Source organism: Anopheles marshallii, chromosome 3, assembly GCF_943734725.1.
Source record: "Anopheles marshallii chromosome 3, idAnoMarsDA_429_01, whole genome shotgun sequence".
Taxonomy (NCBI): domain Eukaryota; kingdom Metazoa; phylum Arthropoda; class Insecta; order Diptera; family Culicidae; genus Anopheles; species Anopheles marshallii.
Window position 1 is genome coordinate 50,678,516 of NC_071327.1, and position 16,310 is coordinate 50,694,825.

Consider the following 16,310-nt stretch of genomic DNA (forward strand, 5'->3'; position numbering starts at 1 on the left):
AGTTTTCCTAGTCGAGGCGCTAAGAGCGAGAAAGAAACAAGGAAAAGAGCAGTGGCAAAAATTATGTTTTCAAAGAACCGTTTTTTTTTGCCTTCCTGATCCTGCTGCTGCATCGCTTCTTCCTTATCAATTTTCTCAGCTGCGGTGGCCGAGCTGGGTGGTGGGACAAGCAAACGCGGGACACAACTGGCGCAACGATAGTGGAATATCAAAATGCTTCGGCAACGAAATTAAACATTCATAAATTGAAAAAGATTTTCCCTATCGCGCGTGGCGACGTGTTTGCGCTGGTTCGGAAAGATTTTTCTTGTCACTGCTTGTACCATCATGTGCTCTAGTGCCGGTCGTTTAGAATAATATTTTAGAAGGTGTAAGCAAATGGAGTTTGCGCGATCTTCACGTGGAGAAATGCTTGATATTGGGAGCGGTGAGAAACAAAAATAAAAACGCGACCATTAGTGGAAGAAGAGCTTCAATTTTGCGGACTTCTTTGACTATGCCGTATAACTCCTCTATTATCGACAACGGAAAACAAGGAGATATTTTAAAAACTTATTAAATTAAGTAAACACTCTTTTGAAACACCACACACATTCAGAAAGGATTAAATTACAACCTCTTGGAAATGGACTGAGACAAAGGGGTGTGTTTCCCGCTGTCGGATAATCAAATCCGTTAATTTTCAACTATTCTCCCTGAAACAACTCATTATTCATCAGATTGGTATTCTTGCAGTGTCGTCCTGATGCACGTACCCGGTCCAATGTTGCCTCTGCCCTTCTTTAGAGGGTGAGAATTTTTATCACTTTAAATCCGTTTGCTTCACTGCTTCGACACGTTTCACTTGTCTGGAAGTGGTGCCGTGGCTGTATGCATCTTGCAAACCTTCCAAGCCCATCCCATCATCCCGAGACACGGTGGTTGAAAATGCTGTAGTGATAAAGGCGAGCAAGTTTGTGCATCGGAAAACGCTGGGAAGTATTCCTACCAACAAAGGTGTACGGGATGCGGCATCTTCAGTTTGACAGTTCTTTACACCGATTTCTCGCGCCTCGCAAAAAGGGTGACAACTTTTACCGAACTACGTTTCCTTCGCTATTAACCGGTGCCACCATCGCGGGATGAGAAGAAGCGTTCCACCCTTCTCGATGAAAACTTTGCGCACAACTTTGCAACGGCACCAAAACCGGACGTCTGTGGGGCGGAGTGTGGATGCGGGTGATGTTAGTCATGCTGGTTAGTGCTGGTACGATAAAAAACAAAGCGAAGTCTCATTAATAATTTTATTCAACCATAATTATATTATGAAATGAATTCTTCCCACCCGAATGCAATTTCATTGGATCTCGTCGAAGAAGTAGCAAAAACAGCTACGCAGTTCCATAACATTGACTATACTTTCTTCAGGACGGCATATTGCTACAGTACGCACTCTCCGTCTAGTGTTGGGCTTTCGAGAACTGATACTACATTCTCCTTCGGTATAAGCACCAAAATATGCTCAAAAACCGTCATTGCATATTTTTTTGTGTCTTTACTTTGGCTCCAATGTGCTCCATTGAATGGCTATACCAGCGCACGAGGAGAAAGTTTTGTTAGTTAAGTTAATGTAGTATATGAGCCATAACGGAGCATGCCGAGCCGCCGTGGAAAGTGCCAGTGCGGCACAATTGCATATGCTGCTATGGCTGCGGTACTTATTTTTTTTTTTTACTTGTGCTCGAATGGAACAAGGGCGACTATAATTTTTCGGCTCTAGTTTTTAGAACACCAAAGTAACTCATGTTGGGCAACTGTTAAACTTGTAACGGCTTTTGGCAACGAACAATTTTTCACTCATTTGTTCGTGAATGTTTCAATAAGCGACACTGATTTTCTGTTTAGATGAAGATGAGCTGGTGCAGGACTTTTTGTTAAAAGTTGTAAAGATCTGTACGAATCTTTGGATTATTGAATCTTTAATCACACGGTTTAGTAGTCATTCTGGACATTCGGCAGTAGCAGACCGGAAGTCGAAAATCGAACCGATGTTAAAGATATTTCGAGAAAGTTGGTGCATTTATAGTTTATAGTTATTAATAGTAAAATTATAAATAAATAAATCTCTAAATAAATAATAGAGTACACCTTGTCGGTCCCACCACACGGATGATAATTAACACTACATTGTAATATTATTCATTAGCTATTTTATTACAGATAGGGGCTGCATAACCCATTGATGTCGTTATATCAATATAAAGAAATAAATTTTTACTTCTGATACATATAAATTCTGAATAATTCGCAGGAAGCCCATAATATAGTACGTCCTATCTTTCCCACCAAAACGACGTCATTTAACATTGCCTTGTATTATCATTCACTAGCTGTTTTGTTACAGTAAGCTATTTCGTTAACCACAGCTTAGTAAAATATCTGCTTCAATATTGTGCTATTGTAAAAGTTGGTTTTTTAGTTTACCATAGTAATGCAAAGTTTGTAATCTTAGTTTACAAAACGCCTTAATCGTTGCTGCGTAAAGTTTCTTTTCATCTTCATTCATCACCTTATTGAGTGTTGATGACACTTTGCTACACTTCAAAGGGCTACAGCTTTTGCCACGTGTCCCCAACGATGTATCGTGTAAACTCTCCATCCACCTCAACCCCAACCTCATCCATGGCGGCGACGTAAGTCCTTCCTGTGTATGGTCAAACAGGAAAACGATCGTCATTTCCGTTACGGTGCTTGGTGGTCATTCTATTCCGACAACCATTTGTGGGGATTACGCCCAGCCCAACACACACTAGCACCCTTCGTGCAGGGATTGCTTGGATTTAAGTGAAAATTAGAAGAAAAACTCATACTACTTCCCTCTGCTCAGCCCTAACCATTTCCATGTGTGTTTGAATGTGAGCAGAACAAATGCTTATGCGTGTGTGGACAGGGCGAAAGGAACGAACGACTAGGAGACGTGCTTGCCTGTATCCGTCAGGGATTGTTGAAATTCCGGTCGCGTGCGTTCCCTTTCGGCTTTGAAGTTGCCAGGGTTTCCACGGTCACGCCACGGTGGCTGCGTGCAGAGACAGTCTGCCCTTCATCCTGTGTCGCTCGGTTGTGAGTCTAATTGAATTTATTTTTAATTACACTACCGCACACGTTCCTGCTGGCGGTGGCACGTGTTGTTAGAAGCCTGGGCCCTGGAATAAAAATTGATCCGCTTTCTTCGGTATGTTACACCTGGAATCCAGGCGTCCCCGGTAAAAAGCCTGGTTGGACGATTTTGTGCAAATATCTTCACGTTATACTTTATCCAAATTGTTTGCGGTCCTAACTGTCGTTGGGGCTGGCACAAAAAAAGACTGTCTTTCGTAGGCTCTACTCGTCTGGTCTACCGGCTTGTTACCATAGCAGAGGGTACCGGCCATGTCCACAACTGCACTCTCCTGATTGCTATCGGTATGGGAACGGTTCCGGAAATAATTGCGAAACTTCCACCGCCTCCCTTCGGATCTCCGATTTTGGGTTCGTTGCATCCGTTTAGTTGTGTTGCAGTTTCTATCCCCATTTTCCAAACGGCAATCAGTAAATAGCGGTCGAGCACGGCAACAAAAATTCCTTCATTTTTCCAACCTAACTCGGTGACTGGAAAAAGCAAAAAAAAAAAAAACACCTCGAAACGATTACATTTGGTCGGTATTGGTGGCGTGTGAGTTTAGTGTGCGACAAAATTGTACACCCTCCAACTTCCGCCCCGCAATCTGGCCACAACGTCGCGCATTACACAACGCCGTCCCGTTTTATAGCCGGCGGATCCCTTTGCCCAGGATAGTCGGAACGCAGTAAACATACACAACAATTAGTGGGTTCTATTGCGCTCGCTGTGTTTGCTGATTGTGCGGTATCAAGATTGTTGTTACGGGTGGATTAATTGGAGTCCAACGTTGCGCTAATGAGCGGCAATCACCAACAGTAGCCCTGGAGCCGAGGCACATTGGTACGCACAGGATGTATTTGCGACCCCAGAATGGTCGCATGCATTCGTTTTTGGTGCGCGTGTTGCAGTTGGCCTTGTTGATAAATGGCTTGCTTTATCGAAGCTACAGTTAACTGCGTTGAAGTGGTGGTTTGGGAAAGGATAGTGTTAGCGGGAAAGTGCTATGAAGGCAATTTTTCTTGCGGCTTTTTCTCTATCCTAGGCTGTTCGGTGACGTAGTGCGGTTTGTAGACGTGTCAGGAAAACAATTTCCCGTCCTGCAGAGAGTTGTTTATGGTGTAAATTTTAACTGCGTCTGACAAGGGTATACGATCACTACGGATACATTTAAAAGCACTGAATGAATATGTATAGTAATGTTAGTTTGATATGGTGTTCAAAATCCATTTTTTTATAATGAAATTACAATGAGCTTGTAATTTCATACTGCTACTAAAGTAGTTAATTTATATTCGATACCGATCGTGCAATATTTTTGTTGATATAAATTTGTCAACAATGTTGTGTATAGTTAGTATAGTAATTGTCTATTCAGAGTCGGATCAAGCACTACGCAAATTAAGAGGCCTCATAGTGTTTCGGGAAGTAAGGATGCTCAATAATTCCCGCAGAACCTGTTCCAACGGCAAGTCTTAAGAGGCCCCAACTGCTGTTCCACCTATAGTCGTTACTGTGCCTGTTATCTGAGGTGTATACTAAATTATTTCCAATGTTGTATACATACTTCTGAACATTCTGAATTGCGCTACACTACTAGTTTTAGATCCGTTGTACTTAATATCTCACAGGGTTTTTCCTAATTTCTGTTTGATTTTTGTGTTAAGAAGGATCTTTGAATAATTCCAGGTCATTTGCTTCGCAACTTGATTCATTTATTCAACAAATTTGCGGTTTGATTCACTTCTCTATGTAGTTCCCAAGCAAATCAGTTCGAATGGATTTTTGATGATGTTTGCTTTGGTTCCACCGTTCCAAGTCGTTCAAGTCGCATTTATTTTTCACATATACTGCCCCACCCTTACAAAACGATTGCGTGAGTTTGCATCTTACCAGTAGGTAGTAGATTCGAGGGGACGCTCATCTTTATTCCCACCGTTTGTTTTACGATGGCCGACCACCCGCCAACGCTTGCGATCATAATTGAGCTACGGGTTTGGCACATTACGTTGCGTGTACTCTCCTTTTGAGTTCGCGAGAAAGCTTTTAGTTCCACGTTTTGCTCTCCCGGAAAGGGGGTTTTCATCATAAACAAACATTTCACCATGGTGCAAAGTTCAGGGTGATCACCAGAATCCGCGTGCGTTTGTATTACCCACTGTCGCCGAACTCGCCCGACCCCATGCGGATGATGGAACCGACAATGGCCCCGGCCAGTCCGTCGCACTGTAAAATATGGTGATTTAATTTTACTGCACTTACCCCGTTCTTATGTGTATGCATGCTTCTCGATGATGTGCTGGCGTGTTCTATTTTCCTGTGGAAACTTTTAGCAGGCGGAGCGATCATTTGCTGCGAAGAGTTGTTTGAAAGGAGCATCACCGCCATCATGATCCCGTTTTGAAGAATTGTTTTTACTGCTTGATGGCGTCACACTCACTTTATGTGCTGATGGAACGTTGACGTGTTCTTTGTGTCTGTTTTGCAGAGTCGTAGAATGATTGTTTTCTCCTCGTAAAGCGGTCTTGCTCATGGGTTGTCGTAAAATAAAACCACCATTCGCGTGAATGCATCAAGATGTGACAATTCGATGCAAAACTGCCAGGAAGGCATGCTTGTACTCTAATGGGGTTAGTGAAATATAGTCTTTTGATTACTGCAGAATTAGGGTTTTAGTAATTCAGGGAAATATATAGTAATCTGTAGTATAAAGATACCGTTCTTAACATTCGTTTTTCGGAGAAATCAACCGAAAATATACCTTACTCTCTTTACAATTCATTGAAAGATAGTATTTTATCTTCGCTCGGAGTAGTGAAATAGAAGATTCCTTAACCATTCATGCTTCCATCAGTCTTTTATGAGATCTTTCACTGTCTAATCATGACTTTAAAGCGGATAAATATCCATCGTGATTAAATCTCCTTCCACGAACATTTAGTAAAATAATTAAAATTACCTTCGTTAACGACGAATTCAGAACTGCTGCATCGAGCTACGGTATCAAGGAACAGCCAAGGGGATTTACACAGCAACAAGCACGAGAATTCAAGGCGGTTTGATGTATAAGTGCGACTGACGCAGCAACCCTTCCGGATTGATGGATCCGGATTACGTAGAATATCAAATTCCTCCCCATTCATTCATCTAACCATCCATATCTTCCAGCCAGCGTTGAATGTATATGGAGCGTTTGCCGGGTGTACGAAACGGTTTGAAAATTGCCCTTGCTTTGTTGAAGCAAAACATTTTCTTAGATTCTATCAACCATTTCACCGTGCTGTGAAGACACGTGACAGATTTCCTCTTCGCAACAGCAAATGGTTATTCGATGACGAACGATTCTATCCTGTTTCGAAGGCACCCAACGGGAGGCTTCACAAAGTATTGTGTTACCAATTAAGATCTACGTTGGCAGTTGCTAGAAAAAATGGTTTAGTTAAACCTGTTTCCATGTATGGTTTTTATTGATTTGCGGGTAGCAGGATAAGTTACCTCATTTATAGGAATATTATGTATACGCCTCTACTATATTCTGTTTTTCAAGGATTACTTTGCCTACATTTCATCAAGCGTATCATCAAGCGGTACATTATTTTACTTTTGTATTTTTTTTAAAATGATTTCTTTGATTATTTATAGAACTTCTCAATAACTTTACTTACCCCAAACAAAATCTACTGACACAAAGAAAGTTAAGACATAAAACATAACGGAATTGAAAATACTCGTTTATTTGTTTATTCTTCATTCCGGCTTCATACTCAATAAACCGATAATAGCCTCAAGAGGTGACTAAATTAATATTGCCATATTTATATTCAATAAACGATATTTCTCAAATTGTTATCTTCAGTTTAAAAATGGCGCGAATGTTATCTGTTTTAGCCCCAACCATAACGGAAACGATAACCTGCTTGTCCGTGCATTGACAAACTTTCGATGAAAGGCTATAAAAAGGAAGTATTGGTTTTTGCCCTACAGCGCACTTATCCTATTGCGAAGCACTACCAGCTATCATGCTGGGTAATCGCTAGCGAAGAAACCGTAAGCGAACAGAGGCACGGACGTATAATACATTCAACCGGTGCGATGGCGAAAGGATGGCAACCAGTATGTAAAACTCTTTTAATCAACATATTGTTCATTCGGGTGAGGCAATAACAATAAAGAGCTTCCGAAGGTCAACCCTTCGGTTCTCGATCCTTTTTTGTGTGTAACGGTTGTTTGGGACCCCATTGGGATCAGCGTGTCCCCCCTCACCGGAGTAGAAAAGCCGCAAGCAGAATTTGGCACCCCTAACGGATGTGAAAGGTGGAAAAATCACCCATTTGCTCACCCTTTCGCCTACAGTGTTGGTCAATGTGCGCTTTTATACCCAATTCTTTCTGCTCCCCGCTCGACTCAAATGGTTCGCGTAAGGAGGGACGCTTTAGAAGGGTACACGATAGCCCCAATTTCCAGTTTTGGTCATATCGAAAAAAGCCGTTCAATCGGTTCACCATTCATAATCCCATATGCGTTGTGTGAGCCCTTCGGTGGTTGAAAGCGGGGCTCAGTTTGCTCCAACCGGAAAATATAGTTCTCTGACCAAAAAACAACTAAACCTCCCCTTTCTTCATTCCTTCCTCTTTGGCCGTATCGATCCTGATAACACACCGTTGCAAACTCCATAAACCATTGGCAGGGTTCAAAAGGAATGCCTGGATAACATAAGAAGTGTACAACGCAGAGTAACGGTGTAGGGAGGATAGCTAACAACGGGGGAAACAGAAGGATCCTCGATGGATGACACCTATTTGCTGTGAATAAAAACGTGCCCCCAATCGAGATGGGAGTGAACAAAGAGGAGACATTAAAAGGGGCTTTTTTCGGCCATCTACGTCTATCCTTCGTCTACATCACCAGAAGAATGGCCCAATATTTCTCTGGCGTGTTATGGCAAGAACTGCGTTAAAGCGTGAATAACCGTCGGAAAGGGTTATTTTCGATTGTGTCCGAAGATAAAATAGAGCATCTGAAGCGTGTACCGTGGGAGGCAACATACAACGCACCTAGGAAGGTTAGTGGATGAATTAAAACCGACGCACAGCGGAAACAGTTCCACGGTGTGAAGGTGTGTGCGCATGAATGCGTACCAAGCGGATAAGAGAGCTTTAGTGATTCATCGTCACCAACCACCACCACACCCATTGAAGAGGATTGGAGAGATCATGTCGGGGGAGACCATAACATGATAAAGGGATAAAATGTCCCTTTTGTCTAAGAGGGTAGGTACCCTGCAGGGAACGTTCGTTGATCGCGCCGCAGGCTATGAATTGGGTGCGCAAAATACAGGCGATACAGTAAAATATTCCACCACGGTTGCAAAATGTCGCCCGTTTCATGTGGCCCAGGAAGCGACAGAAAAGGACATATTGGATGTGTACACTACACAAAAGGCAAATCAATTTTCCGCTACTCTGCATTACCTCGTACGCGCATATATTTATTCGCACCCCTTTTTTCAGAGAAATTTCCCAGAATTTCTGTGAGGAAATCGAACTGGTAAACCCCTTTTCGCGTCACACACTTCCTGTTGGGTCTGCTGTGAGGGGAAAGTATCTGTTTATGTATGTGCTTAGTTACTTGCCTCTTCTATAGACGACCGAAACAAGCGTGCGAAATCTCACACATGTACAGTCTTCGATCACCATCAGTTCCAAGTTCGAGTGGTCCAGTTCCAAATCCCACTTAACCGTCCTTCATTTCAGGGTGTGTAAATATTCTCGTGCAAATTTTCCTAATCTTCTTGGGGTTTTAGTTTTTTTTTCGCGCTAACTAAACATCCCCATTCCATCAGTGTCCCGGAATCGTCCTGAGAGGGAAAGCATTTTCTACCTAATGAATACAAATCGTTTTCCTTCCCGGATTGCCTTCATCCCACCAATCCGGGAAGACCTGCAAATGCGGATAGTGAGAAATGGGAATTTGGAAGAATTCTTCTCTTTTTATCCTTTGTTCCTTTACAACTGGTCGGGAAATGTCGTTAATGTTTGGGGAGATATTGTTGGGGATGCGTCCTGCAAGGTACGGTAGCGAGTGCACGCACAGTCGGAAGGTAGAAAATGGGTTTAAATGGTTTTAAGCGCCAAAGGACGCGTTCGCGTTCTTCACCTGGGTTCACTCGTTCAGGAAATGGACGTTTGCTTTACTGCAGACAATGTTGATTTTCTTCTGGCGGGTGGAAAACGGACATTGGCGGCATCTCGCTATCGTCGTGCTGGTCCTCTACAGCATCAAGATTTTCGACGAGAAGGCGATAGAGTCGCAGTTAAGAGTGTCATTTGTTTCTGAAAGGATAAAGAAACATAAAGGGCCTGTTAATGAAAATCACTCCTGACAATGGTTTTTGGTAGCTTTAGTTCAAAAGAGGTGCTGCAAGATCGTGGTAGTAAGATGCAGCTTGATGTGTTTTTTTTTTCGTAACGAACATTCATTTCCGCACAGCGTTTATAGCTTTACAAGAGATTAAATTTTATCTTGTAATAATAGCTCGGAACGTAACAGCACTAGGGAGGAAATCATTATTTAGTGGTGGCCTTTTTTGCCAAAAGCAAAAGAGTAACAGTTGATTATTTGCAGTATGAAGCAACTGATAGTGGTATGAACGCGTTTACTTTCAACGATTAGTCAGTGTTAAAACATTGTTTCATACAATCTTTCTTATTTTAAGTTTTCATTTTCCACAAAACATTTTATGTAATTAAAGCATAGCCTTTTCCAATCAAACAGCACCATCTGATTGTTTGTTGATCGGTTTGGACATTTATGTTACCTTCTTTAATCTCCCATTTGTCTTCATTTCTTGCTCGTTTTCTGTGGGGGTTCCCATGTGTCCTTCGTTTCGTTTTTCTTGCTTCTCGTTATTATTGTCCCTCTGTTACTATCACTTTCTGCTGCATTGATTCTTTGACAAGCGGGATTCAATTTGACAGCAGGAGTTGGTTGATAGCTGGGAGTGAAGCAAAAAATCCCTTCCAGCTGGGGGAAGAAATAGATCAGTGAGAATACGTTGTTGGTTGTTCGAATTTTTTTTCGGACTAGGATAACGATCAAACCGAAAAACCTTTGGCAGCTTTGAAGGGGAGTTTTAGCTAAACTCAATATACCACCATGGAGTTTGTAAGTGCGCGTTGATATGCTTGTATAGTTTTTTTTTTTTGGTTTAATGCAACACAAACGGATGCATCAACTCCCGAAAAAAAGTCACCCCGATGATTGTGAAACACGATGAGAAGAAATAAAAGAGCCCTTAAACGGATTAAATGATCACAAGCACCTACCACCGTCACCATTCATTCACCGACAGTTCGGGATTTCCGGTAACAAGATAGAATCAGGGACAGGATTTACAGAACCGCAGGTTCACACACACACACACTAACTTTTTCGCTTATCAATGGCACTCAATCTTTTCTGCTGTGTGGCACCGAGAGATGGCTGGTTTTTCCTTTTCGGCGCCTTTGCTGCTGATGGTTTTATTTGGCTCTTAACGATGTTTAGCCATCACTGTACTACCGCAGCTGTTCGTGCTGTGATGCTTATGTGGGCAAACCAGTTTTTGTGTGTAGCTGTAATTGTGTTGTCGCTTTTGTGTGTCAAGTAAAGCCCAAGGGTTTGTGGATTTAGCCGTTTTTCTGTTCTGTGGAAATTGGTTTAATCATTTAACGCGACCATCCCAAAACTCGACCACTGCTCGCGTTTGGGAGTGTCTCTTTGCCTTTGTTTTGTGTAGGGGTTGTGATTTGCGTGTGAGGTTTGGTTTGTTTTGAGCTACGTGGGGTGGCTGCATTTGAAGATGATGCTCGGAGATACTTTTAAGAAGGGACCAACCAGTGCTTTTATCTTAAGTATTTTATTGATACTTATGGGATTCTTTTGTTAAATATGAATGGAAAAGGAGAATCGAATCTGCCATTTTCAAAGTATTACTCATGATGGGAAATAAATGTTAATTATATGATGAATGTAATTAGGAATCAATACATGCAAGAAAATGATGCATCCTTCTAATGATGATCTATTAAACTCTATTTTTTATGTTATTGATTTATTCCTCCTATACAACCTGAAGTACAGGTAAATCGTCGAAATGAGGAAAAAACAACAGGAATTTTCAAGGTTCTTCGCTGCAAATTGCTTGAAGTTAATCTATCAAATGGAATAGACTTGCTTGCCTCATTCATGGAACACCATCACCCCGAAGAGACACTTATTTGAGTAATGCTAATTTTAGGATTTTCAATAACCATTCCTTCCGCTATGACGCACATTTCGCACAGGCAAATCTTCGCTTCACTACCCGAGCTAGTCTTCCAGTTGTTCACCAGCTGTTGCTCTTCCTAATTGAGAGTCGATTTTATCAATTTCTACTTCACACATCCATCCCGACGCACAATCCACCGTGACCGACTCGGTGGAAGCTCGCAACTTTTGGGTGCATATTTTGTTCTTCGTTAAAGTGAAAGAAAACGTAAGAAATCCCAACGGTAAGATGTAAAATGTGTCTTAAAAGTTTGGTTCATTTGTTTGCCCGCTCTTTGCCACTCGCATCCATAATCATCACCATCTGCGTCCTGGGTTTGATAAGAGTTTCGTGTTTCATCTTGCCGAAGAAAATAAGAAAGGAACTCAAGACAAACTTTTTCAATGGTAAAAAGTGTCCAACACTTAGCGTGGTGTAGTCATGGTGAAAGTGATTGAGCATTTCCGCTTCAATGACTTTTCCATCCTCGAAGGTGCTGAAAGAAGGGCACAATTGCTCGTGTGTGAAATGGAATTTATTTTAAGTGCTGTAAAAGAGATAACTTTGGTCGTACGAGATGTCCCTTTTGTGGAGGCGTGCTTTATAGTTCAATAATACATATATATGGTGATAAGAATCAGGGTTCATCTTTTCTGTACAGATGTACCATGACCGAGAAAACATTTCTTCACACTATCATTATCAATACAACCGAGCTGGGAAGATAGGTTGCACTATTCTACATCAAAGATTTATTTTCCCTGACGAGCTTATTAATTGGCATTATGATTCGCTCTTCACATCGTCCCTTTTGCAGAAATACCATCAGATAATAAATCCTCTTTTGTCCAGCCAAGGGTTTCCAACGTATCTTGATGTGTATATGCGTGTGAGTATGTGTGTGCGAATGCGTTCACAAATCAAAGCTTGGAGTTCTCGAAGTCCTCCCAATTCCTGAGATCCCTTGCTGTTTCGTGCTCCCAGTGTCCGGAAACGAAGTAATTAAAACTTTCTGATGACTGGCCGTGCGATTTTGTATCGTATAAAAACACCCCTTTTTCTCGGGCACCTCCTTTAGAACCGTGCTGGCTCTCCCAGCCCCAAGTCCAATAGCGTGGTACAAATATGGAGTTCCGATAGCGTTTGGAATTTGCTAAATAGCTAAAGTTGTACCATAAATCCTGTTCACGAACCATAAAGTCATCGTCTTCCGACGCCAATCTCTCGAGGCACCCGAGATATGTAGAGAGGCAGCTGCTGTAAGTGGTCGTTGGTGCATGACCTGGAAAATACAACTACTCCTTCCAGGCTGCTGACCTTTTCTCGAGCCTCGAGGTTTCATTTCCGCCATGAGACGGCCCTCAAGGTCCGCAAGCAAAAGGTGAAGAGGACCAATGGTTTAATTTCCCTTCTGACTTCTGCTCTGTCCACTTCCTGCGTGGTCCAGTCAGTGCTGAGGATTCAATTAAAATTTGCCTCAAATTGGATTATACACGTCAAAACAATAAATAAATTTTGCACTTCAGGATGCTGAGCCTTCGGTAAGGGAACTATTCGGGAAACCTCTCGCATTTGCTGTTGCACATACGTGTATAGGGTACGTGGTGGGTTCCCTTTTTAGTCAAACCTTGTAGGTGTGCAGACCTCAAGTGGTTCACTTTCAATGGCGAACAATTCTTCCAAGCGAGGGTCAAAGCCGTCCGAATCGTCTACTTCGTCTAATTTCAAACAATTCCAGAAGGACAACTTGCAAGTGCCCTTTAAAAATACATACCATCCAGCTGCCGATGTAGTCAAGTTAAAATTAAGATTTTGGATTCCAGTTCACTTATATTCGTTCATTTCGGTTCACAGCCGTTCGTGTGCTATCGTACGTCTGGTAGGCTAGAGGATTGTCCCGGGAAGAATCTCACTACAACTGGACACTTCGTTTCCGGACAGTGCAGTTGCTGTGTCGGGTAACGCACTCAACATTATTGCCACAAAACCTCCATAAACCACTTATTGAAACGTGGTGCTCAACGGGCTTCGTAACCCCGAGGGGTGGTAACCGTGTCTGCCACGTCTGGAAAATCGCCCGATGCTCAATTATCCTGACTATAGGGCGAAGTGTCCGAATGTTGGCAACGGCTGTTGCGCGCTCGTGGATGGTTTACGATTTTTGAAAACTCAATTACGGAGAAAAACGATTACGACGTTTTACGACAACGTTGATCACGTGGTGGTACCGTGAGATTAGGAAGGAATTCGGTGCGAGGAGAGAGTTTGTTAAAAAAAATGTAGTCTCAAAAGCCTGATATTGAAAATGGCCGAACTGGATCGATACAAACACCTATAAAAGTAGATTTTTATTTCACCAGTTCCCTCCTCCACCTTTGAATTTGGAAGCTAGGACTCGTTTTACATATTTCTGGGGCTTACTCAACCAATATTAAACGTCATTAAATTACATATATATAGCGTTAGAAATCAGGAAATGATGTTTTAGAATCAAAATCAATTGTTAAACCAGTTCAGTGTCATATTTACAATGTATTAGTAGAAATAAGGGTACCTTGGCAGTTTCGTTGTGTATGCCTCGCCTTAAATCCTTAGAGTCTCATTTATCTATTACGGTCTTCGTCAATTTTTTTTGGGATGTTATTTTATTCCTTTGCTCCCTTGTGAATAACACTGTGCGAAAAATTTGAAGTAGAATATGTATGCCCACAATTACAATAAAAAATATTGCGTTTTGTAACCCCTTTCTAAGAGAAAATGCACCCTTTTACGTGTATGTCTTATTGTTGATGTTAAACATTTATGTGCTATAAATTGTGATGCTGTTCCAGGATTGTTGTTTTGGTACGGAAGAATGATAGGATCAAATCAGAAATTGAATAAAAATATAGCATCCACCCCCGGGAGAGAACAATTCCATTCTATACAGCCGGACGATAAATTCCCCGGAGAGTAACTACCACTCTCAAAAGAAAGCGGTCATTCAATCATAGTGGCATAAATAGATATTTATTGAATTTTTCCCCATTACAAATGCATTCGCAAAATCGAAATGCTGTTTGTTGCTGCTACATCATAAATCCAAATTAAACCTGTCAACCAGCTTACTTACTGTTTGGTGTAGCGTAGCAAGCGCCACATTTGTCGGTGCAAAAATAATCAACACACTTCAAGTTAATAACGCCACACCGCGTCAAACCTCTGCGCGAAAACACTTCCGCCACAATTACGCTCAGCTTTAACTAATTTGTCTCCAGCGAATCAGTACAGCATTTAGCTTCTATTCATTTCAAAAGTTGCGGACATTTTTCACGCTTAATTTTGCCCTTATCTTAGTTTGTGCTGAACTTTTTCATTGCGCCATCCATGCTGCTGCTCATTTAATCCCCTATTTAATGGTGGTTCGGGTAAGCTGGAAGGGCGCTGCCCAGGATCAGGAAGAAAAGAAAACAAAATGAACCGCACCTTAAAAGACAAGCGGGTGTGACAAAAAAAAAAACCGAAGCAAGCAGAAGCGAAAAATTTTAATTGAAATTTATGACAAATTTTGCTACACCCGCACAAATGGGTGAAAGCCGGTTCGGATAGCGAGTGTGCGCAGGTGGTACATTGTGTGGAGCACAAAAAAAACACCACAAGGAGGATACCTCGTAACTACCACCTCTCCAAAGTAAAGAGATGCTTTTTCATTCCGGCTTCTCTTCGTCTTACGCAGCAATGGAGAAAATTGGATAAAAGCAGTCAACGTGAAGAGGATATTCATGTACTCTGTCATTTTCCTTGCCGGAAAGATGGTGTGACAAAAAGAAAAGAAAACCAAACATAACGAAGGAAAAAATCCTCCACAGAATGATGAACGACACTTTTCGATTCTTCCCCCTCAAAACCCACCAACCCACCGAAGTGACCAGAGTTCGCGATAAAAAGTAATCCCATTTTTTCCGGTAAAAAGAAAATGCTTTTTCTTCTCACTATTGCCAGGAAGGAAAACAGCTTTTCCTTGGCTGATGTAGCTGCGGGATGAAGCGGTCGAAGAATTTATTTTAATTTGTTAACTCTGCGGCTTGCTCAACTCACCTGAACGTCCTGGAAGTAGTAACAGCTGGTTGGTAAGGACTATTTTCACATTTCATGTTTTCCACCCCTTTGAAGTACTATTTGGAGTGTCGGTTTGGCAAAGTTTTCCTGATTAAAACTGATTTTTTTCTTTTCGTTACTGGGAACATTTTTAAATGAAACTTTCCAAACTTTCATGTTCAATGATGTTGGGCAAGTTGTAATATTAACTGAATGTCTCGTCTTATGATCTTATTAAAATTTTGAAAAACAATTTTGTACATGATTCAACTAAAGAATCCGTGTATGTTGTACTAAATAACGAATAGTTAACGCAGAACCCACCCCACTTCTAACTAGCATCCAAAAAAAATTAAAGAATTCTGTGTTGCTGCAAGAGTCCAGAAAGGAATATCTTCTAACATTTGGGACGTACCCCTGCCGGTGGTACGCTAGGGAATCGTTTCAATTTTCTGCCAAACCATTCTCAGCGTTGCACGTGCACAAGGTGTTGGCCAGTTAAGCTGTGCCCGACCGTAAAGTTTGAATAAAATATGGGAAACAAATAGTCGGGGTGAATAAAATATAAACTAACGAGCTAAGGCATCGCTTTACATTTTTTTTGCGTGTGTATCATGCTGAGAAAACGAAAAACAAAAAAAAACTCTGCACGATACTTGGTATTCTACACCTCCTGCGGGTGGGTTGGTGTATTTTTCACGCGTGCAAGGATAGATATGGGGCATGTTTTTCCCCGACCCACTATTTTTACCTTGCTGTAAGGTACCAGCGCATAGATGGAGTTGAAGTTTTGTGCGGTATTATGTCAGG

General features: G+C 41.7%; 1 protein-coding gene across 1 annotated transcript in view; it reads left to right on the forward strand.

The window, feature by feature from the left end:
* Positions 1 to 16,310, forward strand: part of LOC128715163 (semaphorin-2A-like) — a 221,634-nt gene that overhangs the window by 90,987 nt on the left and 114,337 nt on the right. The gene's annotated exons all lie outside the window — the stretch shown is intronic.